Source organism: Rousettus aegyptiacus, unplaced genomic scaffold (assembly GCF_014176215.1).
Source record: "Rousettus aegyptiacus isolate mRouAeg1 unplaced genomic scaffold, mRouAeg1.p scaffold_m13_p_4, whole genome shotgun sequence".
NCBI lineage: Eukaryota > Metazoa > Chordata > Mammalia > Chiroptera > Pteropodidae > Rousettus > Rousettus aegyptiacus.
Genome location: NW_023416307.1, coordinates 65,414,698 through 65,434,312, shown reverse-complemented (window position 1 = coordinate 65,434,312; position 19,615 = coordinate 65,414,698). Strand labels below are relative to the sequence as shown.

Below are 19,615 nucleotides of genomic sequence, written 5' to 3'. Positions count from 1 at the left end.
TCTCTGTCTCCTACAAATGAGTGCTGGATTGAGTGCTTGCCTGTGGATTCAGCTCTCAAAGACATCTTTCATTATTCAAAATAATTTCCTGACTCCAAAATAATTTATTGAAACTGGTTCCAAAAGATACCACCAGAAATCACCATAGTCTGACATACCCGAGTTGAAATCTATGATTTCCTCGTTATGTGACCTTAAGAGAGGCACTTAACCTCATTGAATCTTAGTTTCAGCCTTTAATTGGGAAATAATACATGTCCACAGTCTCTTACATGATATCCTTGGAACCAGATTTCAGAATTTTCTTTTATTATATAATGTACTGCATAAACTGAATGTTATATAACACCAATAATGTCAGGGACAGCACTTGGTAAGCGAATATATTGGAATAGACATATTCTAATAATCCACTGAATGAGAAAAATAAAATTTATTAATAATTTGCCAGCTGCAATCCGGAAGTGTGCCCAGTTGGGTGTAGGTCTGCCTAGAGCAGTTGGCACATGGTCGAGCCTGGGCTGCACAGCAGTGATCTGAACATGGCTCCACATTTGGCCTGGCCCTGAGCATCCTGGAGCCTCCAGTCTCCCACTGACATAGTGTCATCCCTGACCATTGTCAAAGCAATCATCATAGCCAGTGAGAGCCCCGCCCTGTGATCCCCTACTCTCAACCTCTGCACCTACCCTCACACATCCTGGGAGGTTCATCTGCTCCTTCCCTAACAGCTCCAATTACAAGGGCTGGAAGCTAGACACTCACCTTTGCAAGCACACAGAGGAGACATCCTTTGTTACCAGGAAAGGTGTAGTGAAGCCTTTGTCAGGGACTACCACCTGACTGCCATGCGCTGCTTCACACTGGAAAAAAAGGCCAGTGGCTGTGATCAAAAATTAAACACAAAATCCAACTTGAGATAATTTTGAACACAAATGTGAAAATCAGAAAAAATAATAGGTATGCACTTTCAAAGGTTATAAGAAGACTTGCTAAAAATCCATCAGTACCAACCAGTATATCAAGGAACCACTATTCAAGTGCAGCACAAAGGGTGTGGAACACACTGCACTCCAGCCCACAGGCTGAAAAGACATGAGAAAATCCACGAGGGCTTTATATGTCAAAAAAGATATTCTTCTGTGGCAAAAACATTGACAGAGCTCTGAAACATGTTAGAGAAATCCATAAAGAGGAAATAATATGTGAAGTATGCCAGAAAACATTTAAACACAAAGATTATCTGAAGCAATATATGAAAACTCATGCCCCAGAAAGGGATGCGATGTCCAAGGGCAGGCCATGGCAGAATCTACAAAACTGTGTTCAGTCTCCAGAGCCAAATTCTCTTTCCAGGAGGAAAGACATCCATTTATGTGTGAACATCTTGGCTGTGGCAAAATGCTTACAATGAAATAAAGTCTCACTAGGCATGCCATTGTGCATGACTCTGACAAGAAGAAAATGAAGCTCAAAGTAAAATGATGTCATGAAAAACAGAGTTTTGGCCTCTTGTCTCAGTGCATATATCCCTCCAGAAAAAACAAGGCTTAACTTTGCCTAAAACCAGAGGATTACTGAATTCTCCTGAAGGCACGGTGCTCTCAACAGTATTTATCCTCATTAAACATCAACTTGCTTTCTTTAAAGAACTACAGTTATACGTAGTGGACCTAAGAGATATTGCAGGTTGTTTCCAAAATACTGCAATAAAGTAAGTATGGCAATAAAGCAAGTAGTAACGTTTTTGTTGGTCAAGGGTCTTGCCTTCAATTTTTAAAAAATGCAATACCTATAAAGCACAATAAAGTGAAGCACAACAAAATAAGGTATGCCTATATTTTCTCTCAAAAAAATTTATTAATAATTTTATGGCACTTCAAGTCAGGTGTTATCACCAAAATTACAAAAGAAACTTAAAAAAAAGAACTTTCTAATTTAGAGCTTTCTAGTTTTTGGAGTTTCAGATACGGGATGGGTAACTCATAAATATATTCATTTAGGGTGATTGTGAGGAACAAATGACATATGGAGGACAGAAAGTCATATAAGACTGTGTAGGATGGATTATAAATGAGAAGCCCAGGGATTCCAAGGAATCCAAATACAAGCAAAGAATATATTCACTGGGCATAAACTCCCTCTCCTCAGATAACCAACATCCCGTTGCCAAGTGACCTGACAGGCACACTATAAAGGTGCATAGATTCCTTTTCTTGCTTCCACTTAATATTCTTTTCTTCAGTTCCAAGATCTTCAAGCCCTGCAACTTGGGGAAAAGAGGTGCACATCGGCAGTGCTTTCTTTTTTTTAACACTCCGCTATCCTCTTTTACCTCATCTCCCTCTGCAGGCCCCAATGAATAGAAAAGAACTTTGTATATTGCTCTACAGGTTTTAAAGCATGTTGCATATAGTGGCTTCTTTAGTCATTATACCAGCCAGTGAGGTGCAAATTTTAATCTACTGTTTGCAGTTAGTATCAGCATCTAGATTCCATGCTTTCTGTATCCCCTCCAGGTAGATGACATCATCCTGGGAATTTTTCTGCCTCATGCCAGACCCCTGGTCTCCAAAAATCTGTGTTCTCTTAGTTTAAAGCTTATGTCTCCTTTCCAAGCAACCCACTAGTTTTCTGTTTCTAATCTGAAGAAAGCCTCCAATTCTGCCCAGTGACTCATTCATAAACATCTCACACACATCTCCTCTTCTATCCACCTAGACATCCACCTTTCCCAAATTCTATTACTATGGGTTTTACCATAGAAAATTGCTTTACAGTTTCAGCAACAACGGCAGCCATTCAGCTACCACAGTGAGCAAACATTTGTTCTCTCATGGTTCCTATGCAGCTTAACAGGAGTCGTAGACACAGATAGGTATTAAATGTGTCATTTACATAACCAAAAACACCGCATGGAGATATAACTTGATTCAAATCTAAATCCCAATTTTTAAAGCCCTAGTGACACCTACTGAGGTAAGGATTTTGGAGAGAGAACAATTTCTGTGGAAAGGCAACCACCCACACAAACATCTTATGACTTAGACATCATATTTCTTAAACATCTTCTTTAAAAGACTATAGTAAGTTAGGACAAAAGTAACCATTTCACATATTCCAGTAACTAATAATAGGGCTATAAGAGCTGTTATCACTTTTGTTTCAATTTGGAGCTCAAAAATTGTGTGTATGTGTATATGTGCATGTGTGTTCCAGTGTATTTGCACTTATGCATGTAAGTACATCCTAAGATGTACTTAAAAGCACTACAATAGAGTCTATTGCTATGTTGTTGGAAGGAGTACTTTTCTAATGTAGCAGAGTTATCCAAGGATCTCCTGCAAGCAGAATTACATTATTTTTGTTGTTGCTGTTGTTATTTTGTTATTATTGGAAATTTAACCATAAGCTTCTTATTTCATAGGCCATCATTCTAATCTGATACCAACCGCACCCGTGATACGTGTGATGCATGTAGATTCTTTCTCTCCCATTATATAACATGGCACTATACGGCTATTGCGCCTCAAAACACCAGGTGGCAAACATTCAGAGAATTTAAGATGCTGTTACCATGGGGACAAGATGCTGGTCCTTCTCGATGCAATCAACATACTTCCCATTTTGGAAAAGCTATTTCCACTGGAAAATAAATGAACTTAAAAATTGAAGCTTTTGGTTTTAAAAGAATGGCTATTTTCTCAAATCTCTGTATTTAATAGCAACAGCAGATATGGGCAAGCAAAGAAGAAATATTTAGGAAGATCTGTTTTCAAAAATGCACTTTTGACTTTTGCTTTCTTCACTGGCTAATACTAAGTGAAGGGAAAAAATTTCAAATATCTCAGGCTGCACTTCTCAAATGTTTGTCCTATGTGGTAAATTGTTAAGTGATCATACATCATTTCTCTTCCTTTTTCTACATCTGTTTGTACTTGACTTTGCACCTCTTGCCATGAAGAGCTAGGATATATTTCCTCATTCTTTGAATATGGGCTAACATTCTGCCTTGCCTGGCCACCAGAATGTGGCAGAACTGAAAGTGTACGAGTTTGTTCCACGCCTTGGGTTCAAGTGCCTTGCACTTTTCCTTGCACTCTTTCTTGAGATCCTGCCCACACTCCATGAGAACAAACCTGGGCTGTTCTGCAGGAAGATGAGAGACACTTGGCTCAGTCATCTCCACCATCACCCAACTTGCAGCCAGCCAATCCTTAGAAATGCTGCTTAGCTGACGGGAGACTGACTGTAGACACCTGACTAACCCCTTTGAGACCAGAAGTACCAACCCACAGAATCATGAACTAAAAAACTTCACTGTCTTAAGCCACTAAATTTTAGAGAGATTTATCTAAAAAAGGCAAATACATACCATATTCCTCTCTGTTAGTTGCTCGTTTTGAAGAACATATCTGTAAATATGTAGCTGAGTTCTTAAAATCAAAGATTAGATTAGGGTAACATAAATATTTATTGACAATCCCAAGCATAAATAAGAATAAATGTTTATTGCCCTCATCCAAAGCAAATAATTTCCTTTCCTATATGAATTCGGATGATTTTTATGCCAGATTCTGTAGAGTTATAAAGAAAAAACTTAACCCAGATGAACAATCCCTCCCTTCTCAATTGCATATTTATTGAATGAAATCACCCTTGCTCTCCCCAAATAAGTATATTGCTATGAATTCTATGGAGAATTCACACACATAATTAAAAAGAAAATTCCAACAATATGTCCACAGCATGCAAAGAAGAACATCATCCTATTCTATTTACCAGTGGTAGGTGAAATCCCCACATAGTGGATAGCAAAGAGTTAATTTTAAAATATCTTGGATTTTAAAATGTTTATGTCTAAAGCAGCTTTTTCTAGGAAGAAAAACAATGTTTTTCTCTAAAGCTTCTTTTCCCATCTATGTGAATGCCACCTTTCCCTCTCTTTTGCCTGGCTACAGGAGATACTGGGAACCATGTGTTGAGATGGTGACCTCACAAGAACCAGTCGCAATGTCTCATGAGGAAGACCTGTCCCAATGAGTCACCAGAACACATTTGATGTTGTACAAGCAAGAAATAAATCACTGTTGTATACATTAAGATTTCAGGTTTTGTGACCCAGCACAGCAAAGCCTACTAGAATGAATTATTAGGGTATACGGGTATGCTGACAGGAAACATCCTACAGAGATGGGGGAGGGTCCAGATGCAAGAGAGAGGGGGACAATCGCAGGAGTAATTTCCTTGAGTAGGTGATCCAGAGCACAAGCAAAGGAGTTGCCATACTAGATTTATGAATGATTCATTCATCTTTACAGATAAAATGTCAGAGTATGTAGGTGCAGAAGCAGCAAAGTCGACAGACTCAGTGAGGGAGGATCAGGGGGTACTTCCTGGTTGCTTCTGTTTTGGCCCTGGAACAAGAGACAGATCACTGAAATTGCTGAGGGGAATAAGAGTCTGAAGACCAAAAAGGTGGTATAAAAGAGTCTTCTCAGAGAAGAAGAGAGTGATTGCCTAGAGAAACGATAAGAGTGAGATGCTCCCACATGTACTGAGTGGGTATTGTTTTCCTTTAGCTGTGCTCAGCTGCTTGGCAACAGGCTTTATTCAAACAGAGTTGAATCGAATAGGATGGAAGTTTTCCCAGGCTGACTTACAGTAGATTGATGAGGGGCCAGAAAAACAAGGTGTGTAGAAGGGCATGATTATGGTATTGGATCATGAAATCTGATCTGAATAAATATGTGAGAAAGCAAGAATATTAGTGGACTGTATTAGCTAACTTGGGCTACCATAACAAAATGCCTCAGACTGGATGGTTAAAACAACAGAAATTTATTTTTGCACAATTCTGGAGGCTGGAAGCCCAAGATCAAGATGCTGGCAGGATTGGTTTCTTCTAAGTTCTCTCTCACTGATTTATACATAACCCTCTCCACCGGGCCTTCCCACTGTGCATGTCCATGCCCTAATTTCCTCTTCTAATAAGGACACCAGTCATGTTAGATTAGATTCCACCTTAATGTCTTCATTTTAACTTAATCATCTCTATAAAGACCCTATCTCCAAATATAGTTACATTCTGAGGTACTGCAGATTAGGACTTCAATATAAGAATTTTAGGGGGAGTACACAATTCAGCCTATAATAAGGGGATGAAATGAAAAAATAGAAGGTGATGGCCAGTAATTGAGATGCTAGAAATTGAGGTTTTGGAGCCTAAGGCCTAGAGTATGATCAAGAGAATAGGTAAGGAAAAGATAAAATGTTTTACGATAAAGAGGTCAAGAACAAGGTGCAGGATGAGTTATCCTTGCGGATGTTGAAGTCGCAAAGATTGATGAAAGAAGCCATAAAGGAGAAAAATACAGTAAACTGAAGTAGAGAAAGTGCTACAATGTTTCATTAATTGGCAGGGAGAGGGAGGAAGGGCAGGGAGGAAGTGGACAGAAGGATGACAGATGGCTGCAACAAGGAAGGGTATCAGAAGTCTAGTCAGACAGTATGTGCTTTAAAGGAACTGAGGAGATTGCAAGGGAGAACCATGCTATTTTGCTTACACATTTAGTAGCATATGGGGTATAGTAGAAAAAGAGCCATTATTTGAAAGCTGCAAGGGAAACAATGTCTTTAGAAAATGGCATATTTTTTTAGAATAAGAAGTTAAAGAGAAATTTAGGAGAAAATGGAAGATGCGGTGTTTTTTTTTTTTTAATGACAGATTGGGACTGACTTTATTGGCAAGCACCAATATACTTCCCCTTCCCGTTCAGCTACATGGAAGACAGGAAATCTGAATATGTCTGACAAAGACATGTGAGAAATGACATTTTGCTTCTGGGCTGCGGCAGTGGAAAGCCCATGTCCAATTTTCCCATCTCACTTCTACTCTGCTGAGACCACCAAGGAGGCTTCGTTTCCAGATATTTCTGACAGAATACTGTAGAGCCTTTGCCAGCTTCTTTTCTGGCTGAGTATGTGGAGCAGACTCCCTGTCAACCAATGCTGAACATAAAACCTAGGTGAGAAATGAGCCCTTTGTTTCATAAGGGTTGGTGATGTTCTGGGTAAGGTATGTGTGTGATTGATCTGTTACCACAGTAAAACCTAGCCTCTCCCAATTTGTACACATACCATGAGTTCCTGAATGTACAGCAGAAGAACTGAGGAGAAAGAGAGTCTGGGACTCATCAGAGAATGTGTATAGCCATACTGAGTACATAAGAATAAAGGTCTTGGAGGTGAAAGTTGGGCTTGGAGGCTTGGGCTTCCTCCAGTGACTGAAATCAACAAAGATGCAGGGTTGATGACATGTTAACAAAGGATAGATTATTAGGTACAATTGCAGCCTCCTTCAACAGGCCTCTCAGGCATTCTGGTAATCCCACAAAAAGCACATGGAGCTATGTGACTGCATGCACCACCTTCAATTACCTGCCGGTAGCAAAAGGAAGATATTATTGTGATTATAATTTTTAAGGATAGTTTTATGGGACTAATATTCCCTGAAACATCCAGTGGAAACTGCAGGTCTAGAAGTATGTTGAACTAAGCTTTTGCGTGATTTGACATCTATCAGCCATAGGAATTCCTGAAAAGGAGAAAATATGGGAACACCATAAAAGGTTTGTTTCATCTGTTGAGAAAATAATTTTCCTAGCAGGTGCTGCCACAAGGTAGGTCTTCTTTCATTTCAAGAGTGAAGTTTCCTAAATAAAAGACAAGCTTCCGTTTTACTTAAGAACATAACAAGTGAAATAAGTATGAGTAGCAGAGTAATGAAATCAATTATCCAATGTCTAAGCCTCTAGGATTAGCTTAATTATATATTAGAGGGCAGGCAAGTCCAGAGAATGTAAACAGAATAGAATATCTGGCAACACAAATAAAAGAAATGCAGAGCATACAAGAAAAGAAAATGAATGATGATGAAGCAGACATGGCTAACTCCCAGAATGGAGGGCCAAAATAGGAGGGGGAAGAAGCAGCAGTATCTGACACACGGCAGCGAAAATGAAAGAGAGAACGTCCTTCAATAAATACAGTTAGGAGAGGACCGCAAAAAAAGAACAGAGTAAGAAAAGAAGTGGGGGAGTTGGGAAATGGTAAAGCCATTAAAAAGCTGCTAGCCCTGCTAATGTCTACCTACTATGTTCATCACATTTAAAAATAAGAGAGAGAGAGAGAGAGAGAGAGAGAGAGAGAGAGAGAGAGAGAGAGAGAGAGAGAGAGAGAGAGAGAGAGAGAGAAGGGATTAGAAGAGGGATGCTGATGGGAACAGGAAGGTAACATTGCACAGCAAAGGGACACAGGCTTTGGAGACAGGCCAAACTTTCTCTAAACCTTGGTTTTGCCACTGACTAATCAGATGATCTTAACCTCTGTATTCCTTAATCTTCTTACCTGTAAAATGGTTATGACAATTATATTCAGTGCCTAGAGTTGTAGTGAGAATTCAGTATAACAGCAGCTAAAGGGGTCAGCAAAATGCATCTACATAGACAATATTGCACGGGAGAATAATTCTCATTCCCAGAAAGCAAAATTGAAATGTTAAAGTATCCTCAAATGGCCAGCAAATATTTACTAGCTCTCCATATGACTAACTTCAACTCTACCTTGTGTACTTTATGCTTCATTCAACTTCATAGCAAATTCAGTTAAAAATTCATTCTCAGGGCAAATATTCTCTTTTGCTGCAAGTCTAAGAACACTACAATAATATTGACAAATGTATACTGGATACCTAAATTCCAGTGGACCAGGCCAAAAAAACAATCTCTGATTATGCCAGCCTACTTCCCTGCTTACTGGCAAACTTGAAAGTACGCGTTTAGGACACTCTTTAAATGATTGATGACCCCTGTCCCTCAAAAAAAAAAAAAAAGGTGCCATTGCTGGTGCAGACAAGACTAGGATAGAGAAAGAGTGCCACCTGTGCAGACAGAGCCACCATGAGACCTTTCAATAACATTTTGCTTTTCCAAGACAATACCAGGCAACAAGCTCTTTGAGGGTAGGCCCAGCCGATGTCCATTCTTCTGAGTACAGCCAACACATGGGACCCACTATGAGACCTAACATCTAAAGCTGTGGTAACTGTTTGTAGATTGCTGATTTTTTAAAAAAAACGGTTAATAGTTTGTGGATTGGGCATATTCCCCCAAGTTGTGCTAACTTCTTTCCAAAGACCAACATGACCCCTTTCTACTCTTTGGTTCACAAACACTTACTGAGAACTTGCCACGTCCCAGGACACACACTAGGGCCTGAGAACACAAAGATGAGATGACCCTGCATCAGTATGTATGCTCAGCTACCACAACACACTCCACACACTGGGCAATTTAAACAGCAACCATGTGTTTTCTCAGTCCCAGAGGGTAGACACGCAAGATCCGGGTGTCTTTGACTTGGTTCCTTCTAAGGCCTGAGGGCAGAAACTGCTCCAGGCCACTCCCCTTGGCTTCTGCCTGCCCCTTCACATGCTCTTCCCTCTGTATGTGTTTGTGGACACAGGTCTTCTACTGGATTACAGACCCACCTTAATGATCTGACTTTAACCGAATTCCCTCTATAAGGACCCTATCTCCAAATAAGGTCATATTTTGAACATTAGGGCTTCAAAAGATGAATTTTGGTAGTGTTACAGTATAGCCCATAACAGACATATTTTCTATTTCAGAATACTCATATTTGATTGTTCACAAAAATGCCCCCACAAAGGCCTGAGAAGGCAAAAATACAGTTGCTGTCTAGCACTTGCCTGACAGAGTCCTATTTCCCAGCTCATATTTTTATATTTAAACTATTCACACAGTTGGTTTTATGTTAGGAGAATTGTAGGTGGTTAACTAGCCCTTCTGACAGAGAATTAGAGAAGCATGCTATATTTTCAAAATCCTTGTAGAACTAAAAATTCATGTGGCTAGTTTCCCAAAAGATATGCATGCATGTAGAAGATAAAATAGTAGTGAAGTAATTACATAGAATCATTCTAGAAAGAGCAAAATGGTTATCTGTATACTATCTACACTTCTGTTTTACCTGTAAAATTCTCACAGAGTTTATTGATCACAGGACTCTGTTCTCTGTTCTTTGCTTCCAGTCTAGACTGGGTCCCCACAGGCCAGATTTTGAGGACAGAAAGTTCACATGAATAGGCAAATTTTCTGCTTAAATAATAAGGCTATAAAGCAAAGGCATATGCATTTTAAAGCAAACTCCTCTTGGCCTGCTGATTCAATGAATATTTATACAATGTTATTAAGAACCATTTAGCTATTAAAAAAACAAAAAACAGAAAAACACACATTCCATTTGTACACAGCATTCTGTTTTAACCAAACTCATAAAGTTTACCCATTTGCTGCAGATCAGTTGCTCATAAAGCTGAGGGCCAATTTCTGTTTCTGCATGAGCAAAGTCAAAAAAAGTAATGTTGAAGAATGTGAGCAAGGAACTCAGCCCACTCTTTCCTTTTATTTGCATAAATACATGAGAAACTTAAGTTCTTTTTATTTTACAATCACAAAGGATGACAGAGCCCTTTTAATCTTTTTTGTTCACAAAACCTAAATTTTGAAATTCTGCTCTCCTCGATACATAATGTATTTAGTTGGTTGGAGATTATAGTCTATGGCTATCTTGTTATATTCAATATATCACATGAGCAAATCCAAATTTACCAACTTTCCTTTTCACCACAAGATTCATATCATTCTCTTAAGTATCCTTTTTAGATTAACATCATAAAGATCTTCCCAGTTACCGAAAGACGATATCTTAGAATCATCTTCTTTCTCTTCCCTTTACTTTCCATATGTACTCAATGACCAAATTCTTGTGATATCACCACACTCACTCAACTTTATTGGCTTGTTATCATATGCCAGGCACTGACACAAGCATTGAGGAAATAGACACATAACAAATAGTGCCTCCTATCAAATCTCTCATAACATAGTTGAGAAGGAAGTTAACTATCAACTACAGTAATAAGGGCCATAATAGAATTATGTTCTGGGAAGTTGGGGAGCTCAGAAGCAATATTCTTGAAAGAAGTTTTAGAGAATAAAAGAAGTAAGTTATGGCCAAGTTGGGACAGGACAAGGAAGCAGAAGTATGGAAACGTCATTTCAAGAACATGAAAATGCAAATGTCATTTCAAGGACATGAAAATGCACACACATGAAGCTGTGTGATGTCACTGGAGAACTACCAAATTTCTGGATGGCTAGAGCAGAATCTGCAGTGGATCATAGGAAATAAAATTGTATAATAAAGCAGAGAGCAGATTTCAGAGTATTTTGTGTTTTAAGTTATGAGTGATCCATTAAAGGTTTTAAGTAGTGACACCATCATATTTCTTTCCTAGAAAGCCTGCTGTTTCTGCACTGGGCAGGTTAGATTGAATGTGTAAATTCAGGTATGCTGAGGAAGGAAATCAGATTGAAGCTATCAGGTAAATGCAGAAGAGAAAATTTTCTTAAAATGTTGTCTTCATTCTCCATTCAATGTCAGCTATAAATAAGGATGAAAAGGTGTGAAAGGTTTTTAAAAATCAGGACATCGATGTGTAAAACTGGCTGTGCAATGGCTACTCAAATCAGGAAATTATATTTAGTATATAAAAATATAATACCAAAATAGTCTTAGAGAAACCACATTGAGCAATGCCAATAGTACAGTATAATTGCCAACATACAGACTTTGATATGAAATAGACCTTAGTCTAAATTTTCAGCAGTGTAAACTTAAGCACGTTACAGAACCTCACTAAACCTGTTTATTCATCAAGCAAATGAGATTAATAATTATATCAACCTCTTAGAACTACTGTAAGGAATAAATAGACTAATGCATATTCTTAGCACAGTACCAGATACCTAGTAAGTAACCAATAAAGTCTAGCTAACTTTATATCACTGTAAAATTGTTTGCTTCTAATATAAACCTGCAGTGACCTGAAGAGGAGAGTCCTAGATGAGATACCTGAGTCTATTTTTTATTAATGATTTAAGCTTATATAAGTTACCTAATATCTCTGACTTTTTATTTCCTCTGATCAGTGAAGACATTCTTCTCTTTATATAAAAAGGTCATTTTGATATAATATATGTGAAAGTAGCTTGAATAGTCTAAAGTGATGCATACATACAAGATATTATGGTCTGACCTTGGGCTAGTTTACTTTGGGCATCTCTGGCCACATGGAGATAATGATGAGCTACAGCACAGAAACAAAAGAGCAGCACATTGAGATGAGGGTGCCCAGACTCCAGCCCCAGGACTGCCACTGGCCTGTCACTTAACTACCTGGAGCATCCACTTTCTCACCAATAATTTAAGAGGTATACTCCAAACCCTCTGAATCACCTTATTGCAACTCCAACATTCTGACATCTTTCTTAACTAAGGCAATTTTAAATGTCCAGTATTTTCACATTTTTTTCTAGGCCAACAAACTGCACTAAAATGAAGCAAAGATAGGATTTACTATGGGTCAAGAATCTTTTTTCCCAGAGTCAATACAATCTCTTTCCCCCATGCTTTAATCCGTGATGACATTCAGAAATGAGCAGATTAAATACAATTAGCCCATCTGAACACAGTTATCAGGCTTCGCCCTGAAAAGGATTTATGTAGCACCTTTTGACTGAAAGAGTGTACCTGTGGAAAGAATCTGGTCTGAACCAGACAAAAAAGTAGCTGGTAATAAAACTAAGCAAAGGAAAATGAACATGGGACTTACTATCTATTTTTTAGTATTTTCTAAACAAATATAAAATAGTTATTTGCTATTATGCCTTGCCATTCAAGTTTCATCTTCCTGCACTGTCATGGTTTTCTCCATAAGCAATATAATCAGAAATGTTAGAAAGAGAAAGGCTAAGAGTAGATAATGCTATAAGAAAACTATTTTCTGGATGAATCAGTAGGACACCAAACTCTCACATTTTGTTCTCACATTCGAGAGCCTGAATGTAAACCCAGTGGAAAACTGCATAGGATTTTATCACGGTTGATACTCTGGTTTATTTTGGGTTGTTTCTCTGAATGTAAATCACTGTTCCCAAAAGAACAAGTGACAAAACAGTTCATTTAAAGTAGAGTTTCTCAACCTTATCAGTATTACACACTTTGGACCAGATAATTCCTTGTTGAGAAGGGCCATCTACACACTAGATGCCAGGAGTGCTCACCTGCCCCCAGTCACAACAATCAAGTTTCCAAACATTGTCAAATATCCCCTGGGGGGATGAAATTGCTCCCGTTTGTGAACCACTGGTTTAAAGAAAGCCCACACATATTTGCCCAGTTCCAAATCTATATGACCCCACCTATATTGTCACACTGAAGACATCCTTTATCCACTACAATATGAAACAAGACAATTACCAGTGAGGAAAGGAATTTTTTTTTTTTTTTTTAACATGACTCCTTCTCAGGAGGGAAGATCAAATGACAGCTCACCAGGGCAATAGCCAAGGAACCAATCATTCCATGAGTTTTCATTCACAAAGGATTGGCTGGGATTCTCAGCACCTCACTGAGGATATGGAAAACAGGAGGCTTGGGGTACAAAGGCAGAGTGTGTGTGTGTGTGTGTGTGTGTGTGTGTGTGTGTGTGTTTCCCATTTGGAAATATGGAATCTAGAAGGCTCTTTTTTCTTTCTTTTTAATGTTATCCTGTTATGTGTTTTCTTGTCTCCATTTAACTTACCCTCCAACTACCAAAAAAACAGAAAACAAAAAACAATCTTCAAAGCTAAAATTTGTGATTAAAAAAATTCTGGAAGGAAACACAGGAAATTGTTCAAACATTTGCCTCTGGAAAAGGTAGGATAGGTGGTTGGGGGTTACTAGATTTATTTTTATTAATTCTCTTCCATGCTGCTTGAACATTTTATAACTTGCATGAATTTGTTTTTGAATTTGAACTAGTTATCAAAATAAATTTAAATTATGATTTGCCACAGATAGTATACAGGGTAATGTGGTTTTAAATTAAAAGGCATCTGTCAACACTGATTCCTCCCTATAGACAAAATAGCAATTATTGAGGTCTGAGATTTGAAAGTCTCTTAATATTTTTCCTGAATGGCAGACAGCAGCACAATTACCACTGCTTATAGTATCGATGATGCAGAGAAATATCAGGTGAACTTGAAACTATTGCATAAAATAGAATCTCTGATCCCTAAATGTGCAAGGGAATTCTGCATAGCCCATTAATATTACATATAACGGACCAATAAGGCTCTATAATGTCTGGCTGTAAATAAGCCTGTTTGGTTGCATTTCAACTATTAATAGCGCATAGAATTAAGGATCGACACATTTTAGGAAGCACTAATGTAAAAAGATAAAGTTGATAAAGACTTGTCAATAAATAATAAGAACATAATTAAAGAAAATGGAGTAATGCAAGCCAGACAGACACATAGAGACAGAGAGAGAGAGAGAGAGAGAGAGAGAGAGAGAGAGAGAGAGAGAGAGAGAGAGAGAGAGAGAGATCTGTCAGTAATGATACTTCAAACTATTAAAACATTCACCAGCCTGAAGGCAACAGCTAACTTAACTAACATGGAAGTCTCACCCAGCAACTGATTAGGTAATTCTGATAACTGAAGGGTATTTCTACTATCATAAAGATTCTTTTATTACTGTAATCATTTTGAAACTAGTTTACAATAACACAGTAATATTTACCTTGACCTAATGAATGGCCATGACATGTTTTAATGGAACATATTATACATTTTTATATAGTTAAATTTTATTTGCTACAATCACACTATTTACCTTGGTTTAATGAATAGCTAAATATATACATAGAATGTATATTATTTTATACATTCTTAGATTTTATTTGCTGATATTTTACAAAAGACTTCTATGTCTATGTTCGTATGGGATATTCATTGGTATTTTTCTTATCCTGAAATGTCCTTTTTAGGTTTTGATATCAGGGATATGATTAAAATACAAGTTGGAAAGTGTTCTCTCCTCTCTATTTTGAAAAAGTTTGTACAAGATTAGTAGGAATTTTCTTCCTTAGATATTTGATAAGATTCATTGGTGAAGATATGTGGTCATAGAGGTTTCTTGCAATTGATTATGAATTCAATTTCTTTCATTGATAGAGGGTCATTCAGAGAGTCTATTTATTCTTATATTGGTTTTAGTGATGTATATCTATCAAAGAATTTATTTGTTTTATTTAAACGGTCAAATTTACAGGCATAAAGTTGCTTTTAATATCTCCTTATTATCCTTCTAGTGACGTTCTATTTTTCATTTCTGGTATTGATAATTTATGGGGAGATTTTCCCTTTTTTTCTTTTGACCTGTCTTGCTAGGGTTTTATTGATCTTCTTAATCTTTTCAAAAACTAGTTTTTGGTTTTTGTTTCTTAGTTGATAATCTCTATTGTTTGTCCAATTTATTATTCATTTACTTTTGCTCTTTATTAATTACTTTTTTTCTTTTTACTTCAAATTTAATTTGCTCTTGTTTTTCTACTTTCTTAAATTGGAAACCTAGATCTTTAATTTTAAACATTTTGCCTTTTCTAGTATAAGCGTTTAACATTACAAATTTTCTCCTAAGTAATACTGCATTAGCTGCAGTTCACAAATGTTGATATAGAGTATTTTCATTACTATTCAATTTGAAATAATTTCTCATTTTTTCTGGCTTATTCTTAAAACTTATGGTTTATTCTTAAAACACAGTTTATTCTTATAACCATGGCTTATTTATAAATGTATCATTTAGTTATATAACTAGTCTATAAATAAGGGTCCCAACAATTCCTCTCCTCTCAGTACGTGCATGTCACCCATCATATGGAGATGGAAACTATTCATTTTACCCTAGATTCTGCACCGGCCTTAATAACTGGCTTTGACCAACAGAATGCAATAGAAGTGATGCTGTGCCAGTTTCAGGCTAAATCGATCTAATTGTAGTTGAACTGGGTCTAGATTCACTGTAGCTCTATTCAAATTCCGGTCAACAATTGCTTCTCATATTTCAATGGTAGGGTCAGGAATTTTTATCTAAACAGTAGCAATGCTTCAAAGGGCTCTCTTTGCTTTGTAGTCTTTTCAGCTTTTAAAACCTCTGTGGAGTCCCTCTGCTCTTCGTCCCAAACCATGTAGATCTTTCTCTAGCCTCCTGTCCATCCGCTAGTTTTCAGTGTGCTGTTACCTTGCAATCAGTAAATTCCTGGTGTGCCAGAAGGATTTCTCTCAGTTCTCCTGCCCTGCCTCCAGCCTTTTGTACACTACAGGTGGCATACATTTGCCCTCAACTCTGCAAAGACACTCAGAGGAATTTTCTCAGCTCTCCTACAGTGCTCCCAGCCATGCTGTCTCTGAACTCTCAGTGGTGAGAACTGGAAGGCAGATGTGGCTTTACTCTCTGACTAGGGCTCCTTGGGGTCTAATTCAACAAACCTACCACATACATTGTTAAACATTTATTAAACATTCATCTGGTTTTGTCTTACCAGTTTGAGGTAGGTTGGTGCCCCCTTCTGCCATTCCATCAAAGAAAGTAGTCATGAGTCTTTCTCTGCTGGAAAGGGCTTATTTTTTTCTAGACTTTAATTTGCTCGTGATTCTTTTAGCTCTTTGCTATTCAAATTTATTGTGTTGTTCTCATTCTTATAGTGAGAGCAATGGCCTTTTTCAATTTTCTACCTTGAAACAGAAAGCAAAAGTTCTTGTATTTAATATACCTAAGATTCAAGTCTCTTTCATTCCACAAATTAGCCAGTCATAAATGACCTCTGAGTACCTGCTCAAAAGTCTTTCCCACTTACTAGTCTGCACAACTATCATCATTCATACCCTCCTCCTGGTCCAGTTAATAAGCCAATCCTCATCAGAACAATAGATAAATCAGCAACCTCACTGCCTTGTCTACCAGCCTCTGCTTGTGTATACAGGGCTGAAGTGAAATCTTTAGGGTTACAGTCTGTTTGCAGGATTAGCCAGGGCGACCATACATTAATATACCAACAATTCTACATAGCACAAGGACCTTCACTATACTTACCATATTGCTTCCATTTATGTGACTAATCTGATTTTTTCCCACATGACATTTCAGTGACATGGTAAAATTAGTGCCATACTTTGAGCTCCACCCTACATGGTCAGGATAGTGATGTCACCTGAGTTTTGCCAGCCACATAGTCTTCCACCTACTCATCTCCATATCCACCAACAACTAGTCAGCAACCTGCTACTAACAAAGAACAACCTTCTGCAAACAATGCTGTACTCATCTGCTTTTAAGCATTACCCACCTTCACTTGGCTCCAACATGTAATACAGAACTTGTGAGGTTTTTTTTTTTATTATCTATGGCCGGCATAGTGTATGGCACAAAGTATTCATTCAATAAATGTTAATTATTATTTAATTAGAGACATTATTGGTTAAAATTTCTACTTTGAAGGTAGAAAATATATGGCAGACAGAAAAAGAAAGATAGTTCATTTGTGAGACTAAATCACTGTACTTAGAATTGGCCTCACCTACTAAAACAGTTGTCCTGGTAATAATCACCAGAGTATTCCCCCTTTCTATATACTACTGCAAGGTATGGTTCAATAGTTAGACTTCTGGCTTGAATTCTGATGTTCAGAATTCAGATATGAAATTGGATGAAGTGAGGCGATTCTACACAAAAGTAATATCAACTGTCAAGAGCTGAGCTGAGTTGCCAAGTTTTGGAGTGGTCAATTAAGATAACAAGCCAAAATGAAACAGTCAAGTTTGTAATCATTTATTGCAATGGTATAAGCAAGAGGTCAAACAGGAGAAAATGCTAGTTCTTTCACTGTTCCATTTTACCCATGGATCAGGGTCAGGTGGATCAGCTCAGATGTGGGAGATCATCTCAATGCCAAGAGAGCCCCAAACAAAAGGCTCTTGCAGTTTCGAGGACCTGGAGGGGAAGAGCAGAGGGTAGAACGAGATGGAGAGGAAAGGGTCTTTAAGGTTTTCCCTCCCTCCCCTGGATAGGAGGTCTCAGCAGAGGCACCTGAGAAAGGCTTCTGCCAAAGTCCCTCAATAAAGCAGCCTCTGAATGGAACACAGAAACGTGTGAGAGCATGGCCAGCCAAAGGGCTGGAGTCCTTGACTGCAACTCCCTCCGGAGACTGCAATGCATTGGTTATACACCAAGTGTGGTATAGGGAGTGCAGATTTCCCTGTGTATCTTTGCCATTTCCTATTGTCAAGCCTAAAAAAAAAATAAGAATTACACTTATTTTTGGGCAAGAGCTGGACTCATCATCTACCAATAATAAACTGGAACTAAGGTAGGTAGAAACCTAGAGACTCCACAGGCCTGCTCGGTTATACAGCCCTGTGAGCCTGTCTCCTGAAGGGGGCTGGAGGATATCTAGCACTTTGGGAAGCTCTTTTTCTAGGTAAGTCCCTACTAAGTTCTGTCCTGCCTAAATAAAACCAAGCCTGGTAGCCCACTGCACACATACACAGGGCTAAGGGAGGAGTTTTGAGACAGCTTATGAAATTATCAACAAAGCAGTGGAACCTTCAAGGTTAAAAGCACCTGTATTGTTATGATTCTCATGATAAATTAGAATTAAAGAAATCCTCCTCCCTCCCTCCAGGATTGTCTTCATTATATTCATTATCACTTAGTACTTAATATTCATGGAAATTAACTATTAGAAACTTAAACAGCACTTTCAAAAGATAGAGCTCCTGTGCTAGTTAATGCCAATAATAATAAAATAAATGAATAGTATGAACCCTCATTAAAGGCAGTCTCACATAAAAGTGTAGTTCCTTTTAAAACTCAATAGGCATTCTTTTACAATGACATATACACAGATTTTGAATAGTTGTGTCTTAGTTTTGTTTGATAGATCAAAAAAGAAAGGTATGGAGTGGTTTATAATATCAGCCTGAGCAGTGATTGGGGATAATGTATGGGGTACTTGAGACAATAAATCACATTTTAATGGGATTTGTAATGAAAATGCTATGAAAGGGTAATAGTCTAAGGGTCTCTGTCATACTATGTAACTAACAGTAGTAATTGTCAGTGATTATTTCCAGATTTGATGCCCTATAAAAGCACGACATGCAGAAAGAAGTTTGCAATCTTGATAGTATCCTTGGTAATATGCTGATATCCAACACTGTGTGCCTGACAGAGGGAAGAGCAAGTGTATGAATATTCAGATAGGAAAGAGAAAGAGAAAAACATTCTGGTTTCTAAGCCATCCGTTCCTGTATCTCTTTTCAGAAATAAATGCATATGCTCTATTGCCTGTCCAAATACCTAGTGGCTGTCTATAAGGGAGGGGGGAAGGAACAATGACCATCACATGAGTCAGATAAGTTAAGTTTAAATAGAAAGATGGGTTTTTTTTTAAGTTTTTCTGTTTTTAATGAAAGAAAATTTATTTTTTCTGACAGTTTTATGGGTACTGTTTTCTGCAAATATCGTCTCTAGCCCTGGCTTACATTTTATATCCACTGCAAACCATTTCCACTTCATTTCACCATCATCAATAAATGAGTGGTTTCTTCTAGATCCACTGTGTAGCCATGAT

The 19,615-nt window shown here is 37.8% G+C and overlaps 1 pseudogene; it reads left to right on the top strand.

Annotated features, from left to right (window-relative positions):
* Positions 1–19,615, top strand: part of LOC107497291 — a 40,587-nt pseudogene that overhangs the window by 8,552 nt on the left and 12,420 nt on the right.